Source organism: Cynocephalus volans, chromosome 10 (genome assembly GCF_027409185.1).
Source record: "Cynocephalus volans isolate mCynVol1 chromosome 10, mCynVol1.pri, whole genome shotgun sequence".
NCBI lineage: Eukaryota > Metazoa > Chordata > Mammalia > Dermoptera > Cynocephalidae > Cynocephalus > Cynocephalus volans.
The window spans coordinates 27,692,070-27,707,794 of record NC_084469.1 but is presented as its reverse complement, the minus strand read 5'-3'; the positions used below and the strand labels follow the sequence as shown (position 1 = coordinate 27,707,794).

Below are 15,725 nucleotides of genomic sequence, written 5' to 3'. Positions count from 1 at the left end.
AGATCTACACTCAGATTTTGCAAAATCAGAGTAAACAAAACCCCAAACTCCTTCAGATCAAAGTGCTATTTATTGGTGGGCTGTTTTCTCATCTCTGCTTTGGGGGGGAAAAGTCACTCAGAGAGACCCTGATGCACAACCAAAGGGTCTTGGGTCAAAAGTGACCTTTGCAGGTGGTCTGATTTCACAGGAAGTACTGGATGTAGAGTGTGATTTGGGGCTTCAAGGTAATAGAAGACTGAGGACATCTGAATTGGAATTTCCCTCTGCCCCACAACCCTGGGAAAGAGGGTGGGAGTCAAGTTCACCGCCATGATAAGTAATTGAATTTCAGAAACATAGTGTCAGTTCAGACAGTATGCAACCTTACTATTTGAGTATGTGATTTTGCTAGCTAAATGAGGTTAGTTTACCACTAACTAGGGGAAGAAGAAATTCTAGTTGCTCAGATTCATGCCCGTCTCCTTCTCCAGACAATCTCCTTGAGGACAGGGGTTATACGTTTTATCTCTGATTCCCCAGTGCCTGGAACTGAGTACATGCTCAGTACATGAAAGAAAGAATGAACTAACTGAAATAGAGGTTTACATGAATGTGTTCATTCATTGTCTGCGTCAGGCACTGTGCTGGGTTCTGGTGACAGATGAGAGACGAGGACAACCCTGGTCCCTGCACTAACGGGGTTACTGGTCCAATGGCACAAGAGGTGGAGGTGCCAGGGGAGGTCGGGGGCAGGACGGTGGGTGTGGGCTCACCTTGCTCTCTGGAGAGGATTCCCACGCTGTCGGTGGGGCCCGCAGAGCACAGAGCAGAGGGAAGGTGGGCATTCAGAGCTGGGCACCTTGGGGGCAATGGCTTAGATTCTCGGGGCCTAAAGTTGCCAGGGCCTGCAGTTGCCTCGGCCTCCTGTGCAGAAAGCGGCGATGCTGTCTTTGGGTGTGAATAGATGAAGAAAACGGGGGCGTCCTCTTTGACAGCCGCTAACAGCCCAAGGCCCAGTGCAAGGAGATTGTCATCTGCTTCCTTACTGTTACCAGAGAAGGAAAACCAGCCACCAGACAGAGAGAAAACCACACCGCCGCGCAGATGGTGGGGGTGTAGCCACCCGAGGGGGCGGCGAGAGCATCTAAATCAGGAGGTGTGGCGCGCCCCCTGCTGGACCCAAGGCCCTTCTGCACCCAGCCGCGTACCCGCAAGGCCAGGTTGGGCAGGTGGGCGGAAGGAGGCTCAGACCCAAATCCCAGCCCTTCCCTGTTCCTTCCAGAGGCAGAAACCAAATCGCCAAGGTGCAAAATCTACCAAGGCTGATCCAGGCACCTCTCCTCCCATCCCCCCATCTTCCCTACGATCCAGGGGAATCAGGAAGGAATCAGGAATGGGTGGGGGTAAACAAAACTCCCATCTGCAGCCAGAGTCTTGGCCACCCACGCCGCTGGGCAAGTCACTACCCCTTTGGTGTCTCAATTCTTGTATTGGGCCCACCCCGAGGAAAAAGTGTACGAACTATTATAAAATATCTGTTCCTCCTCATTTTCTGCAAATACACGGACCCAGGGCTTGCGTAATAATACGGCTAGCATCACTAATGAGATGAGTATCTATATACTGGCATATCCCTTTACCTCTCCCCCAACAGCATATAATTTGAGGATTTTCTTAAAAAGAAGACTTTAGCACACCCAATTAATCTTTTCCAAACAGTGGTAATTATAAATTCCAAACAAAAACTTAGAGGCATGTGTTCCTCTCTCAGCCTTTTCATTTCGATAGATCTGCTAATTAAAAGCTATAATTTAACAAATAATGACCTAACCATCTCACTTTGAAATCAAACAAAAAGCTACCACTAAAATGTTGGACTAGATAAAGATAATGAATCCATGTGCAATTCAGACTCCTGCTGGGCTCAGCCTGGCCCCCTTCCAGCCATGGGCCTGCTGCCTTTGATTAGCAGCAATAGTTTTTCAAGCCATTTGGAGCAAACTCACTACAGGGAGGATAAGTGAGCAATTTATGAGGCTAAGTGGTTTTTTGGACCCACTCCCGCTACCGATGGAGCTGGATGGAATATTCATCCCTTGCTTGCCCTCATTCATTGTCACTTGGTCAATTTCATTTTCTCCCTGACTCCTCTTTGGCCCCTGGGGGAGAATGTTGTTTCCAAAGTAACAAGCAGGAAAGAATGTGAAAAGGAAAGCTGGCAATGAAACCAGGTGATGCCCACTGCATTTGGCATCCTAAGTGGTTAATAAGATAATAAACAATGAAAGCAAGATTACTTCCCACCTACCTCAGCCCTTTCTTTAGCTGGGAATTGGGCATCTGTGCCAGGCTAAAAATGGCTTCCTGTTCTGGAACCTCCTCCACAACCCAAGCTCATACCAGTGGCCTGTGAGTGCCACCTGGCTGCTCTGCAGGAGCGCTCATCCTCTGTGGCAGGAGGGCCTCAAACACTGGCCTGTACCTGGAGTCCTGGAAAGGGCTCCCCATGGAACTGAGGCAGGAAGAGTGGGTGCTGGGTGATACCCCAGGAAACACAAAGCTTGGATACTCTGAACCTGTCTGCAGGCTCATGGAAGAAGCTTCCAGGTGTGTCCCGGTCACATTCCACCCCCAGGACCTCAGCCTGGGCCATTACATCCCCAGGAACTGCTCCTGCTTTGAAACCTTAAATCCCAATCCCCACCCGCACCCCTGAACACAGTTCCTGTCCTCTTACCTTCCTATCCCCATCATTCTACCTGTTCTGCAGCCTCAGATAGACTCCAGTCTAACAGCTGTCTTCATCTTCATCGTCATTGTCATCTCAATGCTGTCATATACTGAGTGCTTACAATGTGCCCAGCACTTTGCTGAGGACTGTGTGTGGAGTGACTCAAATGATTCTCACAACAACCCTAAAACGATAATAATAGATTTGTTATCCCTTTTCCCTCATTTTCTCCAGGCTCTTTCTGGATTCTTTTTCTTTCCTCACCAACTGTACTGCACGAGCCAGTTGTGAGTGCCTGCTACACCCAGAGTCCTCCTCTGAGGAAAGTGCTTACTTTGGGGGGCGGATGTCTTGCTTCACCTTGTGTCACATGACTAGCCTATTCTGATGCAAAGGATTGGTCCTGGGATTGGGGCCCAAGCCCAAAGTGGCTGTGGATAGGCCGGACATAAGTATGACCAAGGACCAACCACACATGATGTGAGTCTGTGAGCCTCATGTTGGATGGGGGCAATGTTACCCAAACAGACCTTCTCTGTAGGTATGAATATGAGATGCACACTGGGACAGTGGAAGGCTACTTCCACAGAGATGACAAGATGACAGTGATAACCATAGTGACTGTGTGTACCTGGGTGTGTGTTTGCCAAGTGCGGAACTCTTTTCATGTGTTTGCTTATTTAATCTCTCAGCTGTCTTGCAACTATTAGCATCCCCACTTTACAGATGAGAAAACAGAGGCTCGAGCAAGTTAATCACCTTGCCATGGGTCACACAGCCATGGTAGAAAGGAGATTCAAACCCAGTTACTGGCACTCAAGAAACTGTGCTCTATTTTTTAAAAAATTATTTAATTTTTTTATTTTTGAAAAGATAATAGAGTCATGTGTTCCAAAAAATTTTTAAAAAGCATAAACAGGTATTTAACAAAAAGTTTACCTCCCACCTTATCTATCCTTCCAGTTCTCACCCCACCCGGGCCTCTGAAATTACTTTTTAACTGCTTATGTGTCTGGGGGAAGTTTTCCCATGCCGATGTAAAAGGCTATTCACTCTGATTCAAACTCTCTTGCCCAGACTGAATTGCCCATCCCCCAAAACCCCTCCTACAGAAATTTTGGAGTCATCACTGGTTGTGTGGCAGCCACTACCTAGTAGAGTGGTGAACTAATTATCAAACATGGAACAAAGGACACAGAGAGTTTACAGGAAACGGCAATATTTTGGAATAAATAACCATAATGTTTGCTCTCCTGCCTGCAGCCCTAACTGGCGCTCATTTTGCAGGGCAGTTGCTTTTCTCGGAAGCAGTACCGCCAAGGGGAAGAAGATCTCGCAGATTTCAGCTTGGAAGAGGAAGAGTTCAGGCTGTCAGAAGCACAGTAGCTCTTCTGAATATCCAGAGAGGAGAGGCCCTGTGACTTCCTTGAGATGCCCTGCAGCCCCCCCAACCCCAACGGGTTGCTAGAGGCCCAGGGCCACCCGGGTCTGTGACCCAAATCCTGCCTCCTTAAGGAAGTGAGGGCCTGTTCCAGCGGGAAGTGATTGTCACCTCTGCAGGGAGCAGGGAGGCTTGAGCCCTCTGATTGTGGGACAAGGCTCACCCTTGTGGCGCGCATGTGGGCCTGAGTCTAGTAAAGGTTGCCTGGGTAACTGAAGATGTCATAAATAAAGGGCGGGGTGGGGCGGGGCCACGGTTGCTCAGGGCGGGAGTCTCAGGGCTGCCATAATGGTTGGGTTCCCGCTTAGCATGCAGCACCAGTGCCCTGTTGGCCTGGGTCGCTGCACCCCAGAGCCTCTGCCTATCACGACCTGGCTGCATCTCTGGGCCTCCAGCTTCTCATCACATGGCAACCATTGTGGCTCCTCTTCCAGGTGGCTCCTGTCCCAGCTCCGCTGTCCAGCTGATCTCCGACCCCCCAGGGCTGACTGAGTCCTGGTTGCACTCCTCTGATCTCCCACCTGGATCATCCCATGTGCTTACACCCCCAGCAGACACAGGGGGCTTTGATTACCTGGGATCCTCTGCTGCCTCGCAGATGTTGGTCCTGTTCAGGAATTGGCTGAGAATTTGGCTCCATTCCTGGGCCTCATTCACCTCGAGAGCTGCCCCCAGAGCCAGATCAGTTTGCTGTTCTGCATCAGGATCTGCTGACAAGCTGGGTCAGCAACAAAGGCTCCCAGAGGTGGCTCCAGTGCAAGACTGGGATCAAAATCAGGACCTGACTCCGCCTCCTTGGCTCAAAAGGAAGATTCAAAGATTTGCATCAAACCCTAAGCATCAAGAGCTGGCCCCTGGCTCACTTGGGAGAGTGCGGTGCTGATAACATCAAGGCAACAGGTTCGGATCCCTATATAGGGATGGCCGGTTAGCTCACTTGGGAGAGAGTGGTGCTGACAACACCAAGTCAAGGGTTAAGATCCCCTTACCGGTCATCTTTTTAAAAAACAACAACAAAACCCTCTAAGCATCAAAAACAAATCTTGCAGGATATTAACGGATTTTGAGCATGGATATAGTTTATCCTGAATTTCCTCTAGAATATCAGAAGGACCCAGATGAGCATCTAGAGTCCCCTGAGCTAGTTAAAACTAATTAGTTACAGCAAGAGGCCCTATCTCAAAACCTAGAGACCCCTGAAGAGATCCAATCCTCTCTACCACAGCTAGAAGGCCCAGCTCAGCGTTCACAGTCTCCTGAGGATGTAGAACTCTCTCCAACGCAGCAGGAGACTCCAGGTCTGCCACTAGAACCCCCTAAAGAGGCCAAACCTTCTCCAGTCCCCGAGGAGGCTTCAGCTCCACCTTCAGAGCCACCTAAGGTGGAACCTTCTCCAGCTCAGCAGGTGACCCCATCTCAACCTGCAGAACTCCCTGAGAAGGTAGAACCATCTCTGGTCCATCACGAGGCCCTTCCTCAGCCTCCAGGTCTCCCAAAGGAGGCAGGACCTTCTCCAGTCCTGCAGGAGGTCCCAGCTCAGCCTGCAGAAACCTCTGTGATGGTGGAATCCTCCCCAACCCAGCAGGTGGCCCCAGCTCAGCCTCCAGAGCCACCTAAGGAAGTTGTCGCTCAACCTCCAATGCATTATGAGATGACAGTTCTAATACCAAGTGAGGATCAATCTCAGAATCCAACATTGTCCAGTTTCACATTTCAACCTTTGGATGTGGAGAGATTACCGTAACTCCAGAACCCACTGTGGAGGTGGAACATTCTACGGCCCTAAAGAACACTACAGCTCCTTCTCCAAAGCTCCCCGAGGTAACATATCCACATGCAGACCAGGCTCAGGCTCAGCATCCGAACCTGACTCAAGTCACAGCTCAACCTTTCAATCTGGCACTTACCATAACTCCAGAACCTACTATGGAGGTTGAACACTCTCCAACAATACAGGAGTCCTCAACTCAGCTTCCAGAGCCACCTACACAGGCTGTAGCTCAACCTCCAGTGTATCAAGAGGTGACAATTTCAACAGCAGGTTAGGGTGAAGCTCAGCATCCAACATTGCCCGACATTGTAATGTTCAACCTTTGCAGTTGGGGTTTACCGTAACTTCAGTACCCACTATGGAGGTTGAACACTCTCCAACAATACAGGAGTCCTCAACTCAGCTTCCAGAGCCACCTACACAGGCTGTAGCTCAACGTCCAGTGTATCAAGAGGTGACAATTTCAACAGCAGGTCAGGGTGAAGCTCAGCATCCAACATTGCCCGACATTGTAATGTTCAACCTTTGCAGTTGGGGTTTACCGTAACTTCAGTACCCACTATGGAGGTTGAACATTCTACACCCCTCAAGAAGACTACAGCCCCACATCCAGACCAGGTCCAGACTCAGCACCCAAGTTTGACTCAAGTCACAGTTAAACCTTTGGGCCTGGAACTTACCATAACTACAGAACCCACTACAGAGCTGAAACCCTCACCCACCATGCAAGAGACCCCGACTCAGCCTCCAGAGCCACCTAAGGAGGTGGTAGCTTCACCTCAAGTGTATCAAGAGGTGACAGTTTCAAAACCAGGTCAGGATCAAGCTCAGCAACTGACGTCACCCATTGTCACTGTTTGGCCTTTAGACCTGGAGCTTACCATAACTTCAGCATCTACAACAGAGGCTGCTGAGCATTCCACAGCCCTGAAGAAGACTACAGCTCCACATCCAGACCAGGTTCAGACTTAGCATCCAAACCTGACTGAAATCACAGTTCACCCTTTTGATCTGGAACTTACTATAACTAAGTATCCATTGGTATCTTCTGAAAATTACACCCCAGAAAAGAATGCCACTGGGAGGATCAACCTATGTGAGCTCTGTATCTGCAGAGATGAGACACTGTCCTGTACTGGTCTCAGCCCAGAGCAGAGGCTCGGCCGAGTCCCTGTGCCAGAGCCCAAGACCTACAATGGCACCTTCACCATCTTGTAAGAATCTCCTTTCCTCATTTGTTTCCTGCCCCTTGCTTGGCTCGGAAGCCTTTTCCTTGAGGTCTTCCTAGCTCTTTTCCATCTTCCCAATCCGCTTTGACTGACTTTCTGATTTTACCTTTTGCTTATCAGCTTTTCCTTATTCTCATTCTCCTTACTATTGTGCCCCTTTTCCAGGATTTCACTTGTGATTGCCCTGACTCTTTTTATAAATCCATTTGTATTTAGCCCCATAATATTATTTCTTAACCTCTGCTCCCCTCCCATTTTTGAGCCACCCTCTTTACAGCAGGCTTCCTCTCCCCATCTCATTGGTGATGAGACAACAAAGTGGTTAAGAGTAGATTTTTAAGCCAGATTGACTGGTGTTGGGAAAATAGAATGGTTTGGTCAGGACCCTCACCTTGGGTCCAGTTGGGTGTGGTTCAGCACATCCTTTGTAAGCAAATTGTGTGTGCATGCATGCGTGCGTGCGTGCGTGCGTGCGTGCGTGTGTGTGTGTGTGTGGAGTTAGCGCCAATGTATCTTTTTAGTTTTGTTGCTATTCTTGTGTTCTTCAGAGTTTGTGAAGCAGGTTGGCTGACTAGTGCCTCGGGCAGCTGCCATGCAAGTGGACATGCCTTTCCAACCTACAGCTTCCAAGGACCTGTTTGCCAGTTACCTAGCTCATAGACCTGTGTGTAAGGGGTCTGGTGACCCAGCTGGCGTGTAAGGGGTCTGGGGACCCAGCCTGGCATGTGAAGGGTTTGTGACCTAGTCTGTGAACGGGCTTGAGGGGTCTGTGAGCTCCAGACCCAGCCCTAGCTTGACAATTGGCCCAGTTGGTGCAGGATTATGGGCAGGTAAAAGAGCTCCACAATTGGTGTCACAAACAGGATTAAAAGAGCTCTACAATTGGCACTGTGAGCAGGATTCCGACATTAAAAGAGCTTGACAATTGGCAATGTTGGCAGGATTCCAACATTAGCTTAGCACCACAACTGGCTTTAAACCAAGGTCTGTCATTAATTAGCTTTGTGACCTTGGTTGAGTTATTTAGTTCTGTGACTCAATTTCCTCATCTATAAAATGGAGATTATGATAGTTGCCATTTCATAGAATTGTCGTGAGATTTAGATGAGTGAATATGTAACACCTATATCAGTGTCTAGCATATACATGAATGGCAGCCATTATTATTATTAATTATTCAGTCCCTCAGGTATGTTGAGAACACATTTTTGTCCCTGGCTTTCTATATATAATAGCCATTTTGTACCCAATCCAAGGCTAAGTACTGTGGGAGCCACAGAAGTATGACATTGTCTCCAGAACGTGAACATGATAGGTGGGAAGAAAGGGACTAGGCATAAAAAGGGAGATGATATATAATTAAGAACTAAATTAGGTGCAGACAATAGGTGCTGTAATTCACCAGAATTTGTAAACGCTGAGGTGTAGGGATCAGGGAAAGCTGCATGTGTAAGCTACAATTTTACCTGGGGCGTAATGAGTGGCTATAACTTGTTAAAAAGAGAAAATTACAGAGTACAGACTAGGCAAAGCCATGGCTGCAAGAATGATCAAAATTTTGTAGACCAGTTTGGCTGCAAAGAATTGGATGAGGGAGCAATGATTATGAAAAAGCTTAAATCTCAGCTATAGAGGTTTGAACATTATGCAAAGAGATATGGAGATCCATTGAAATTCTCAAACAAAACAGATAAATGATTAAAACAGGAGAGTTGTTTTAGAATACAAATTTAGAGTCATCTAGAGGGGGAAGCTTAATAGAGGGAGACCAAATAGAAAGGCCTAGCAAAATCTAGGAGTGGTGTGAGAAAGGTCTGAACCAGAGTGGTTGTGAAAGGAGAGGAAAGACAATCCTGGGAGCACTTCAAAGAAAGGACAGACAGGATTTATAACCGACTGAAGAGTTGGGGGATGGGGAGTAGGGAAAAAAAAAAATCAAATATAACTTCAGAGTTTCTGTCCTGGATAAGGAGGGGAGCGATGGTGGTATGACAGGTGGAGATGCAACAGCTGGGAAGGAGAGAGTCCGAGGGAGATGAGCTCAGCTTTAGACTCCCTTCAGTGGTGAGCACAAAGCAACCAGAAGGCTTCTGGCTGAGTGCAAGTGCCCACCAGGCAGATGAGCAGACGGGTGTTTCTTTTGACTTGCTTCTGCCCCTCTCCAGGGGAAACTGTGTATATAAACTAAGTAATTGTTGCTGAGGAACAGGGACAGAGTGAAAGGTAAGGATTCAGTCATCCACAGAGTTGAAACTGAATATAAGGAATTTAACAGGTTCCTCTAAACATGTGTCATTAATGGAGACATTCCCACTTTAAAAAAAAAAAGTCACAAAAGTATATTGGATAACATGTGAAAATCTGTTCCCCCCATACCCCTTTATCACCGCCCCCTTTTTCACCACCACCACCCCCACGTCCGCCCCGCACCCTCCTGATACAGGAGGTGCTCAGTTTCCCTGGGCTCAGGCTTCAGGACATGCCTCTGGGTTTGCAGCCACTTCCTGAGGTCTCAGGCCCCCTCCTCTGAGCTCTCCCCTGGAGGAAAGTTACTGTTGCCAGTTAGACCTACTTTTAGCACTTATGCAATCCAGTGGTTGGGCATGCTCAATTGAGAGCACAGAACATTCTGGTACATATAACCTGGAACCACCCCCTTAACTGAACGTTCATTAGATAGAAAAACTATAAAAGGGGAATCCCAGCTGAAGGCAGGGTTGTTGTTAGTCACTTTCCTGTAGGCGACCTGCACTTCCTGGCTGAGGTGTGTAGACTTTGCATCTAACTTACTTTCAGCAAGCAGCTATTCATTCTCTTGAGCCAGACTGCGCTTTGTACTGAACTTTTAGCTTTTGTGTTATACCTGATGTCTGTACTGAACTTACTTTTGTGTTAAACTTGGTGTGGACCCTGCTCAGTCTCTGGAGCGGCCGCACTCTCTCCATGGAACCTGCATGTTTTATCTATGTTACTATCTTGTTGTCACTGTCTACTGTGACTCTGCCCTTGAATTCTTTCCTGTGGCAAAGTCAAGAACCTGGTGGGACTGGGTGGGTCGAGGCTGACTATTGGGCCCCCAGACCCTACCTCTGACATCACTACCACCCATATGATAACTCGTTAACCATTTTTTGTGTACGTCATTCCTTCCAATCTCCTTCCTTTGCATTTTTTTTTCCTAATGAGGTAATGCTTTATTTCTTGCTCAGTGATTTGTGCTTTTTCCCTGTACAGTACATCTAAGAGTTCTTTCCACATTAGCACATTTTACCCTTTAATTTCTAATTTCCCTTACCCTTCCAATACCTGGAGAGGTTTCAGCAGAGGGCACTTGGCCAAAGCTTTGGTGTTACTTGGCATGGGAATTCCTTATTCTTCTTTGCTGATAATGATACCTTTTTGCCCATTTTTCTGTTGAATTACTTGCCCTTTTCTTTGATTTGTAGAAGGAGTCAATTTAGACACAGTGATTTTTGGAAAAAATACTTACATTCAAAAGTAATTAACTGGCAAAAAGAAAAAAAAAGGCAAAGTAACTAACTGTCCAAAGATTGGACAGATAGGAAGTTAAGATTCTGAGGCGATGCCTCATGGTTTGTACCTGTGGCCCCACATTCTTTCTTTATTAATTGTACAAACTGATAGTTCTGGAAATTAGAAAGCTAGTATTCTTTATATTTGAATATCCCCCTCGAGGTTGTCATGATTCTTTTACTTATTCTGTTCATTCTTTTCCTACCTGTTCAAGGATATGAACTGTTTCTTTACAGAAATTCCCAAGGAAACTCTATTTCTTACATTGATGAAACTACATGGAAGCGTACCATTGGATTGAGAAACCGTGACTATATTCTCTCCAGATATGAACACAAAATACTAAATGCATTGTAAGACCCTTCTTGGTCCAGAACTTTGAGGCAGATACCTCTGAGAAAAGGTATTTCCCCTTCCATATCCCCAAACAGCCTCTATTGATTGCAATCCTATGGTTATTTAAAAATTAAATTTGGTGGGCTCTCTTTAAAATAAGTAAGGGGTAATTTATTTTCTGTTATACAAATAATACAGACTATATTCTTAATGTATAAAAATAAAACAACAGGTATAGTAGAAACCCTCTTTGTGCCCTAATCCCTCACCCCTTAGGTAAGCACTACTCTGAGTTTGGTATATATCCTTCCAGACCTTTCCCCATGCATTTGCCTACATATATGTACACATAGCAAAGTAGGTTTGTTATGAGGTTTTATTTATTTCTTTACATAAATGTTAACATCCTACAACTTGACTCTTTCACTTCATGATATGTCTTAGATTTTTTTCCTTCCTAGTACTTAGCATGGTTACTCCATTCATTTAAACTCTTACATTATGTGCTAGACTATGGGCCATTCTTGCCAAGGCTCCACACCCACAGACCACCTGCCACATTCACTTGGGAGAAGCATAGCTCATGAGTGATTCATGTTGAAATCTGATAGAACCAAGTGATCTTTGGCCAGTCTACTACTGTAAACAGGGTGGCACATATGGAGAAAGTTGACAGACAGTTTCCTGTCTGGGGTCGTAGGAGAGAAGCGCTGCCGTGGCCAGCTCCCCGGTCCTCAGCAAGGGTTGGGTGATGCATTCAGATGGCCTTACCATTGTCTAACTTCAGGCAAGACCCTTGACTTTTCTGAGTCCTGCTTTTATCCTCTGTAACATGGGTATGATAGCACCCACCTTGCAGGACTGCTAAAGGGTTAGAAGTAATACCTAAAAGTATGCACACAGTGCCTGGTACATAGTAGGTACCCAACTGTTATAGATTGAATTGTTCCCCACCCCCACCCCCCAAATTTGTATCTTAAAGTCCTAACCCCCAGGACCTCAGAATGCAACTTATTTGGAAATAGGGCCATTGTAGATATAATTAGCTAAGATGATGTCATATTGGAATAAGATGGACCCCTAATCTAATATGATTGGTGTTATAAAAAAAGGGAAATTTGGACACAGAGACACACACAGGGAGAACACGAGGTTAAGAAGAAGGCAGAGATGGAGGTGATGCTTTTACAAGCCAAGGAAGGGCAGAGATTGCCAGCAAAGCCCCAGAAGCTAGGAGGGAGGCCTGGGACAGATTCTCCCTCACAGTCTCCAGAAGGAACCAACTCTTCTGACACCTTGGTCTGGGACTTATTGCCTTCAGAACTGTGAGACAAAACATGTCTGTTGTGTAAGTCACTTTGTTATGGCAGCCCTAGCAAATGAATACACCAAAAGATGGGAGCCCATTGTCATCTTCGATAATCCCCATGGCTCCTTCTCTCTGCACTTTCCAGATGGCTTCCTCCAAGGGAATCCTGCTTCACCACTTGGAGGGATGCACGAAGGAAATGTGCTGTGGGTGGAATTACTGGGTGCTGAGACCAGAGAAGTGATGATTCCTCCTCCTTGTCTAAACGTCTCTGCCACCCACAGCTCATCCTGGGCAGTGCCTACCCCACTGCTCCCCCTTTTTGTGTCCCTGTACTCATCTGCTCCTCCTCTGCCCACATGCCCATCTATGCAGTGGGGTCTTAGAGAAGACCATTTCCAGCCCCTGCACAGCTCCTGGATCTGCCAAACAAGGATGCCTGGCTTGGTGGAGGGATCACAGGAAATTGTCATGACAACTTCCTGTGCTTGGGAAGTGCTTCCGCAAACTGCTTTCTTAGCTATTGGTCCTCAAAAGTGTCACAACAGGGTACAGAGATAACTGGAGCAAGCTGAGTTCCTGTGGGACTTGGGAGAGGGTGTGTGGCCAAGCAATGAATAAGTTTAAAGAGTGAACAGGAAGCAAGACGGTGGTATTCTGAGTTATTTAAAATTCTATGTCTTGTCTTATCTTTTTTTTTTTTTTTTTTTGGCAGCTTGCCAGTGTGGGGATCTGAACCCGTAACCTTGGTTTTATAAGGCTATGCTCTAACCAACTGAGCTAACCAGCCAACCAGTGTAGGGAAAAGGCTGCAGAGAGTGTAGAGAGTCCTCACGGGGCCGAGGGGCATAAAGAAAAGGCAGTTCAAAGAAGTGAGGGATCAGAGCATCAAGAGGAAACAGAGTGGCTCGCCATTTGTGGAGAACGTTGCTAAAGAAAGAAGGCTTAGGAGACCAGACCCAAGAGAGCTGGAACAACTTCACGTGGTGCAGAGGCCCAGGAAGTTAGTGGGAAGCCCCTTCCATACAGAGCCTTCATTCACAGAGGAACGTAAGGCCGCAGTCTCTTCTTTCCTGAAACAGTTCTCAATGGGCAGGTTCTCCGCTTCCACCACTGCAAAATCCCTACCTAAGATTAGAAACAGATCAAAAGACTCAATCTACACCATTTTTGCTTTAGAAGATACAATGCTAGCGTTAAAAATATGAAGGCTGCTAAGCTGATCTTACATTCCATAAAAAACCACCATTTTCATAAAACTCACTCTTATGTGGTCCACAGAACATGCAAGGCCAAACTGAGTCAAAAGCTCAGAAAGAAATGTTCACTCAAGAGGCTGATGTTTGCAAAGAGGCCTCCATTCTCTGCAGTGAGGAGCCTTATTAATTCCCCTTCATGAGGGGCTTTTTTTTGTCTTCAGGAGACCTGAGTTCTCAGGAAAATCCTTTCCCAGAATTATTTGCTCTTTCAGAGACTGCTATAGAAAAAAACACTACTGAAGAAAACTACTGCATGAAATACTTCTGATTAAAATGTTTTTGCAGAAAATACTACTGTACCAGTAGAAACTATCCCTGAAAACACAACCCACAGGAATTCTGCTGTGACTACATTAAAGTTAATGCAACTGCTAAACAATCCAATGGAACACAATGGGAATACCACAGCCTGGGCACTGACTTACCCCCCAAGCCCAAAGGTTTCACTTGCCCCTTGTTTTCATCCCCAGGTGATCAATTTGAACTTCAGCTAAACCAGCAGCTAGGATCCCTCATCTCTGCAACAACATGAGAAGGTTCGTTTCTCATGTTATCTGGACTTTGAAAATGAACTGCTGTGAGCCCCATGTACAAATGAAAAGCTTGTTCCAAGCTCATCTCCAGAACAGGCCTCCTGAAGAAGCTTCTCAGTGAGCAGCAGGAAGTAAAGGCATCCAAGGCAGAATGGGATACAGACCAATGGAAAACTGAGAACTATACCAATGAGAGCACAGAAGCCCTAGGTGAACAAAAAGACCAGGAGTTACATGAGGTGACGGCAACTACTGAAACATGAGACCCAGAACTGTCAATCATTTAGGATCTGCCATTAAAATGCCCAAGCAGGAAGACCAGAGGCTCCTAGTCCATATCTTGTCTTTTTCATGTAACTTTGGTCAAGACAGTGATCTCCCTCTTTGCTCATTTAGAGAATAAAGCAGACCTAACACACAAGATAAATTGTAGAAGAAAATGATTAATAATAAGATTATGTAACACATTAGATTTCGTATGTTCTTCAAGAACCTGTAATCTACTCATCTGGAAGAGTGGGATTTTATGGGGGCTTTTTGTTTGTTTGTTTGTTTTTGGCAGCTGGTTCCTACTGGGGTCCGAACCCTTGATCTTGATGTTAACAACACCATGCTCTAACCAACTGAGCTAACCAGCCAGCCCAAGAATGGGGTTTTAAATAGTTAGCTTTCATCCCTTCTTTCTTTTGGTGGGTGGCCAGTACAGGGATCTGAACCCTTGTCCATGGTGTTGTAAGCACCATGCACTCCCAAGTGAGCTACCCAGCCATCCCAGCTTTCATCCTCTTTGTTTTATAAAAACAATTGTTCTTTCTTTCTTTTTTTTTTTTTTAAGCTCACTAAAGAAGTTCCAGGATATGGCTATAACAACAAACTCATTTTGGCAATATCTGTGACGTGATGATTTTGATTATAATTTTCTGTCTCATTGAGGTAAGAACAAAAAATGAATTCAAGTCCTAGAATACGTCTGTCTTTATAATAGAATCTGAACCCATAAAGTGGAAATCAAAGCCACTTTCCCACCTACTACTGTTTGACATTCCTCTTCAGTCACTGAGACTGAGGTGTGCTTTGTTCCTTTATTGCAAAGTATATTCCAGGGATTTTTAAAGGAACCCCACTCCCAGGAGATCTCTGTAGGATGAAAACCAAAATAACAAGCCACTAGGCTATTCTGAGAAGTTTAAGAAGGCCAGAGTTGATATGATAGTAAAATTTTGCCAACATAAAACTATGTCAGCAATTTTATGTACTCACCAATCATGCTCTTCTACCTCTGATTTCTTTCTCTGTTACTAAAATGACAAGAGATGTATAATCTTAAGCCTCATGGAGCTGTCATCACCCTGGGGAGAAAGGAAGGGGACAAAAGATAAAAGAGTTACCCTGGAGATTCGTTAGATTTACATCGCATCCTTCTCCAGTGTGTAAGGCATTGTCTAAACAGGTTCAGTTAAAGCACTGCAGCTAAATCCTGCATGAGGCTACTCTAAGGCGTGTCGTATTTACAGGAGCCTTCCTGGAGCTTGCTTCTGTTTACCTTTTGTTCAATTACAAAATAGCTTATTTCTTTTCCCAACAGGTAAGTCCTGGCACA

The 15,725-nt window shown here is 46.0% G+C and overlaps 1 pseudogene; it reads left to right on the top strand.

Moving 5' to 3' along the window:
• The first annotated feature begins 694 nt into the window (after positions 1 to 694).
• LOC134387309 (leucine-rich repeat-containing protein 37A3-like) lies at positions 695 to 15,049 on the top strand (annotated as a pseudogene).
• Positions 15,050 to 15,725: the final 676 nt, after the last annotated feature.